At 34.9% G+C, this 7,500-nt stretch overlaps 1 protein-coding gene and 1 long non-coding RNA gene across 2 annotated transcripts in view; both read right to left on the bottom strand.

Annotated features, from left to right (window-relative positions):
• Positions 1-7,500, bottom strand: part of LOC115217920 (small conductance calcium-activated potassium channel protein 2-like) — a 196,857-nt gene that overhangs the window by 127,909 nt on the left and 61,448 nt on the right. The gene's annotated exons all lie outside the window — the stretch shown is intronic.
• LOC118765639 overlaps positions 4,000-7,500 on the bottom strand; it is a 17,438-nt gene continuing 13,937 nt past the window's right edge. The window contains exon 3 of the long non-coding RNA XR_005001505.1: positions 4,000-4,157. This is a non-coding gene — a long non-coding RNA (uncharacterized LOC118765639). The remainder of the gene's footprint in view (positions 4,158-7,500) is intronic.

The raw sequence follows: 7,500 nt of genomic DNA, 5'->3' as shown, positions 1-7,500 counted from the left end.
ATAGCACATGAATACAAATATATATATATATATATATATATAAATACGAATACTTACATATATGAACGTATACATACATATACATACACGTATGCACCCAGTGATAGATGGCATATGTGTGAGGGAGATAATTAAATGTTTTATATTTATATATTTATACCATAAACTGTCATAGATTTTATCAAGAACTTGGTTATGTAAAAATTACTCTATATTTCTATCTCAATTTTCTATCTATGTCTTAACCTATATCACAGTCTTATATCTTATAACATGCTGATATTTTTATGACTATATCAATGCTTTTGTCTTAACCTATGTCAGAGTGTTATGTCTAACGTTTTGTTATGTCCTAAACCTATATCACAGTGTTACATCTTAGGTCTATGCTTTATATCTCTATGACTACATCTATGCTTTTGTCTTAACCTATATCACAATGTCATATGCTTAATGTTTTCTGCCTATGTCTTAACCTATATAACAGTGTTACATCTTATGTTTGTGCCAATATTTTTATGACTACATCAATTCTTTTGTCTTTACCTATGTCAGAGTGTTACGACTAATGTTTTCTGTCTATGACTTAATCTATATCACAGTATTACATTTTATGCTTGTGCCAATATCTTTATGACCACTTCAATGCTTTTGTCTTAACCTATGTCAGAGTGTTATGACTAATATTTTCTGTCTATGCCTTAACCTATATCACAGTGTTACATTTTATGTTTGTGCCAATATTTTTATGACTACATCAATGCTTTTGTCTTAACCTATGTCAGAGTGTTACGACTAATGTTTTCTATGTCTTAACCTATATCACAGTGCAAGATCTTAATTTTGTGCCAACATTTTTACGACTACATCAATGCTTTTGTCTTAACCTATATCACAATGTCATATGCCTAATGTTTTCTGTCTATGTCTTAACCTATATCTCAGTGTTACATCTTAATTTTGTGCCAATATTTTTACGACTACATCAATGCTTTTGTCTTAACCTATGTCAGAGTGTTATGACTAATGTTTTCTGTCTATGTCTTAACCTATATCACAGCGCTACATTTCATGCTTGTGCCAATATCTTTATGACCACTTCAATGCTTTTGTCTTAACCTATGTCAGAGTGTTACGACTAATGTTTCCTGTCTATGTCTTAACCTATATCACAGCTTGTACAGACAATACTGTAATAAATAAAAGTCGGTGTATAAAAACTGCTAAATCGAACAATAGCTAAATGTTTGGCACTCTTTTCTTCGTTATTCATCTTTAACAAGCGAACATCAAATTAGCATTTGGTTGCAACAGAGACAACGCTTTTAATGGATGTAGGAAAGATATTCCTTCGCATGCTTCACTTAGCTGTAATCTAGAATATTGAACAATATCGCATGACAATACACTCTAACATTATATTATAACTGATATCTTTTAACACAAGATCAATATATGGACAATGGTTTGCTATGCATTTTCATAAATTTATCAATGTCGCTAGAATTATGTACAGTTATATATACACACGCTTTATCGCAGACACGCACATGCACACAGGCACATACATACATGTGCACATAGTTACATATATGCATACATACAAACAGATACAGACACACACATTCATATGTGTGTGTGTGTGTAATAGTTAACGCATTAATGCAGAGAGAGGTTGTTAGGCACAACTAAATATATTTTTATTACAAATGTTGTATATGATGACTAGTGTCATCACTGCCGCCGCCGCCACCGCCACCACCACCACCACCACCACCACTACTACGACGACGACCACCACCATCACTGCCACCACCACCACCACCACCACCACCACAACCACCACCACCACCACAACCACCACTGCCACCACCACTACTACTACGATGACGACCACCATCACTGCCACCGCCACCACCACCACCACCACCACCACCGTCATTGCCATCGTCATCGTCATTGTCATGAATATATTCACAATCATGATTGTCACCATCCTCTCCACCAGCATCAACATACTTTTCTCCTCTTCATCGCTGCCAGTAGTGGAAATATCTTTATCATCATCATCATCATCATCATCATCGTCATCATCGTCGTCATCATCACATGAAATATGAAATATGAAATCCTTCCCTCGATGAACCAGTTTAAAGGAAACAGCAGGAAAGGCATCCAGCAGTGAAACAACACCTCAAAAGTACATTCAAGCAACACCATTCTGACAAGGAAAAATGGTATTGAAGACAACAGAATAGCAGATCTGGTAATCAACACAAATATTTTAAGACAATCTCTACACCCAACTGTGCTGGACTCGGCTGCTTCACATTGATAAAGGGAAACTACCCTGAAACCGGTGTGCGGATGCATAAACCTTCAAACAGGAAAGTTGATGACCTCCCCTGTTTGAAGGTTTATGGATGCCGTTTCGTGCACCATATAGCTAGCTAGAGGTGACCGCCTCTCACAGCTAATCAACAGGAGCTTTCATCCTATCTCTACGGACTGCCATGTTAGTTTGGCAATAAATATCAATACTCAGTACTGTTGCTGTATCTCTCGTTTAGAGAGATTTAGAAGTGATAACATTTCTATTTTTGAAAATCAGTGAATGTGCTTCACTGATTATATATATAAAAATATATGTGTACCGTGTGACACTAGAGACTTCAGTTATGAGTTATACAGAATAGTGAAACATCATCTGAGTGCTTCATGTAAGCATGTGTGTTTGTGTTTATGCCTGTTTGTTTGCATGTATGTGTTTGTATTTGAATCTTAGTGAATACACACACATACACACACACATGCAAATAGAGAGGAAGCGAGGTTCCGATGCCAAAAGCAAAATGTAAAACACGAAGCTATATAAGTCGAGACTAAGATTCAATATGCAATGTGATCAATGTTAGCTTAATCATTAATTAATTATGTGTGTGTGTGTAAAAGTGAAGAGGATGAATCTAACTTATGCTAACATGAAAAATACCCTCATAAAACAATGGTGGTGACAGTGGCAGTAGTGGTAGTGGTGGTGGTGGTAATGATGAGGATGATCAGGGAGAAGAGGATGCTACTGTTCCTGTTGTTGTTGTTAAGCAACAAGACGGGTAAGGGTAAATTAGGTGATGGTCTAGGGCTTAGGGGCAGGAGACCCCAGACCTTGGAAAAGAAAAAATTCTTGAACGGCTGCAACTGTTGCTGCTGATGACAATCATAGTGTTAATGAAGATGATGATGATGATGATGATGAGGTGGTGGTGGTGGTGAAACAGGATGATGATGATGATGATGATGATGATGATTGTGATGAGGATCACAATGATGATGAACAGGAAAATGATGATGATGATGATGAAGCTATTGTTGCTGTTACTACTGCTGCTGCTGCTGCTGCCGCTGCTGCTGCCGCTGCTGCCGACGATGAGGATGATGATGATAACAGTGATATGAAACGATCTGTTTCATAGGTGTGTCAGTGAAATGGTTTTCGCAATCACCAGGAAAAACAGAAAGAAAAAGCTATCAGGTTTTATTATTGGCTCTGTTACATGTAATTATCTACATCTGGATTTCTGTTATGATAGGATGACGACAAAGAAAATGTCATTACAGAGAAAGATCTTTGCTGCGAATCGGAGACAAAGATGGTAAAACTCTTTGCCCACCGACCAAATAATATCTGGTTATCTGAAGAATCAGAAGACAGCCTGTCTTCTCACAAACAATAAACATTTCTTGGTGTGTCACAATTTTCACCACACATCTGTGACCTGTTTAATGACTGGGTGACAGTTGTTTAGTTGTTAGTGTTATTCTTGAAATACTTAGATATTTTACCACACTATTACAATTTGTGTGGAGGCACATGGCCTAGTGGTTAGAGCAGTGGACTCACGATCAAGGGATCATGGGTTCGAATCTCAGACTGGGCGATGTGTGCGTTTATAAGTGAAACACCTAGGCTCCACGTGGCTCTGGCAGAAGGTAATAGCGAACTTCTGCTGACTCTTTCACCACAACTTTCTCTCACTCTTTCCTCCTGCATCTTGCAGCTCACCTGCAACAGACCGGCATCCCATCCAAGTGGGGAACTTATACGCCAAGGAAACCGGGAAACTGGCCCTATGAGCCAGGATTGGCTTGAGAAGGAACTGCAGTTTGTAGATTTTTTATCAAGAAGTATGAAAGATCTATATTCTTTTTTTTTTTTTACTCTAGGCACAAGGCCCAAAATTTTGAGGAAGGGAGATAGTCGATTTGATTGATCCCAGTATGCAACTGATACTTAATTTATTGACCCCGAAAGGATGAAAGGTAAAGTCGACCTCAGCAGAATTTGAACTCAGAATGTAAAGACAGATGAAATATCGCTAAGGATTTTGCCTGGCATGCTAATGTTTCTGCTAGCTCACCGCCATATGAAAGATCTATATTAAAACATTCAAGGCATAGGTGAGGCTGTGTAGTAAGAAACTTGCTTTACTACCATATGGTTCCAGGTTCAGTCCCTCTGTGTGACATCATGAGTAAGTGTCTTCTGGTACAGCCTTGGGCCAACCAAAGCTTAGTGAGTGGATTTGGTGGACAGAAACTGAAAGAAGTCCATCGTATATATGTATATCTATTTATATCAATGTATGTGGGTTTCTGTGTTTGTTGTCCCCACTGCCACTTGACAACAGGTGCTGGCATGTTTACCTCCCAGTAACTCAGCAGTTTCGACAAAAGGGACCGATGGAGTAAGCACTAGGCTTATAAAAATAATTCCTGGGGTTGATACATTCAACTGAAAATTCTCCAAGGCTGCAGTCCAATGACTGAAAGAATTAAAAGACGAAAGATAAACAATAATTGACCCTCCTGCATTCTCTTTTACCCAAAGCCAAAATCTTTTCAGCACTCCCATATATATATATATAATATATATATATATATATATATATATATGTATGTGTGTGTGTGTATATACATAAATATATGTATATGTGTGTGTGTATGCTTATATATATATAAATATATATATATGTACACACACAAACATATATATACACATATACATATATATATATATCTTATCTTTTCATCTACACCACATCACTTGTAGCTGATGACTCCAGCTTGAGACCAAATCTATTTTATTGAAGTTCATCCTTCACACCTAGCGTTCCAGATAAGGTCGGCAAACACCTGACCATAAAACAGATAGAATCATTTGTTATGGGCTCTGAAGTTGCCATTTCATGGGATTTCAGTCTACTGGACTTCCTCAGTGGCAGGTGTCTGCTATGATAAATGTCGATGATTTTATATACCATGCACCTATATAAGAAGATTTCTCAGTGCTAATACTGCAGTATTTGACATTCTAACAAGAAACCCGCATTAAGTTGGATATAAAGATTACTCTTTGGTACTAATATGGCTGGCTTCCATCACTAATGGTTATATATATATATATATACACACATACATACATACATATATATATATTATATATATATTATATATATATATATGTATGTATGTATGTGTGTATATATACATACATACATATATACATATATATATATTTACATACATATATATATATATATATATATATATTTACATACATTTATATGCTATGCATACATATATATACAAACATATATATAGATAAATATATACATACCATACATAAATATACGCACACACATAAAAATATACATAAATACAATTATGTGCGTAGCGCATGCTGGTGTACACATATATGTGTGTAGTGTGTGTGTGTGGTGTGTGAGATAGTTTTTCTCCCTGGGGGTGGTTTGGTAAGAGTCTTATCTGGCTGCTTATCCTGTTGTAAGTCACCAAAAGTTGTTGATAACAAGTTAAACAGTTCCAGTTCATTTCAGTATAATGTCTTATTACAATGTCTTACAGGAACACTTTAAGTCTTTTAATATCTGAAGTAGTTATTCAGTACTATCTCAAGGTATCTTTCATTATTCGTTAACCTAATTGATATTCCCATTACTTTTAGGCAAAATTCCTATCTCTGGTTTTTGGAAAAATTTTCCTCAAATGTTATCCGTTTTTGTGTTGCAGTTATTTACTGAATTCTGGCTTCTTAAGATTAATTGACAAATTTTCTTTATGACAAAGATTTTTCTGTCATAAAGACCTACCTACTTGTTAGATTGGTAAGTAGCTTGAACTGAGGCTGTATGTTAGTACTTTAGCAATTATGAAGCATAAAAGATATTTCAACCATTTAAGTAGTTTGCTTACCAACCACATAGTTCCAGGTTCGGTCCCACTGCATGGCACCTTCTACTATAGCCTCAAGTCGACCAAAGCCTTGTGAGTGGATTTGGTAGACAGAAACTGAAAGAAACCTGTTGTATATATATATATATATGTATATATATATATATATATATATATATATATATATATACATATGTGTGTGTGTGTGTGTGTATGTATATGTTGGTGTGTCTGAGTTTGTCCCCTCCACTATCGCTTGATAACCGATATCGATGTGTTTGCATCCTTGTAACAAAAGATATGTTTTAATGCTACGTATGGCTCCACAAATATAGTTTAGCTGTTAAAAGGTGAGTTTTAATACTACATATGGTTCCACAAATACTATAGTTTATCTGTCAAAAGATATGCTTTAGTACTACATATTGTTCCACAAATACTATAGTTTAAGCTCTACCTATGAGTCTGTTAATACTGTGATCCACTTTTAAGTATGTCATCTTCTAATGCTCATTTATTAGTTCGAATTCGAGGTTGTGTCTACTAGTTTATAAACTCATGGCAAATACAAACACACAAAAGCAGGCACAGTCACATACACATAAATGTATATTACATTGTGTGTGTGTGTGTGTGTGCGCGCATGTACATCTTTGTGTCTTTGTGTATGCATAACTATACATATATATATATATATATGTGTGTGTGTGTGTGTGTGTGTGTGTGTATATACATATGTAATGTATAATATATATATGTATATATGATATATATATATATATTATATATATATATATATATATATATATATATGGTATATATGTAATATGTATATATAGGTATGCATATATATATATGTGTATATGATATATATATATATATGTAATACACATATGCATATATATATATATATATATATATATAACACACACACATGTATAAATATATATATCTATATAACTATAAAACATACACTTCAAACCCCATATATATATATATATATATATATATATATACACACATACATCAACCTAATTAGATTAGACTGTAGTTTTCCTCTCTTTGATACACAGCTAATCCTTTGGAGAAGAAGCCTTGTTTTTTGATGTTTTCTTTCTTTGGGGAACTCATTAATGTGTTGATACGATTGATTACAAGATACAAAAACATTAAGAGTGAAATACTTTCAAATTCTCTTAAAGCAATCCTACAATCTCAACAGACAACGAAAGATGTAAATAATCTTGA

This window comes from Octopus sinensis, linkage group LG12 (genome assembly GCF_006345805.1).
Source record: "Octopus sinensis linkage group LG12, ASM634580v1, whole genome shotgun sequence".
In the NCBI taxonomy this organism is placed as follows: domain Eukaryota; kingdom Metazoa; phylum Mollusca; class Cephalopoda; order Octopoda; family Octopodidae; genus Octopus; species Octopus sinensis.
The sequence above is the reverse complement of the archived record's forward strand: the minus strand, read 5'-3'. Positions and strand labels throughout refer to the sequence as shown.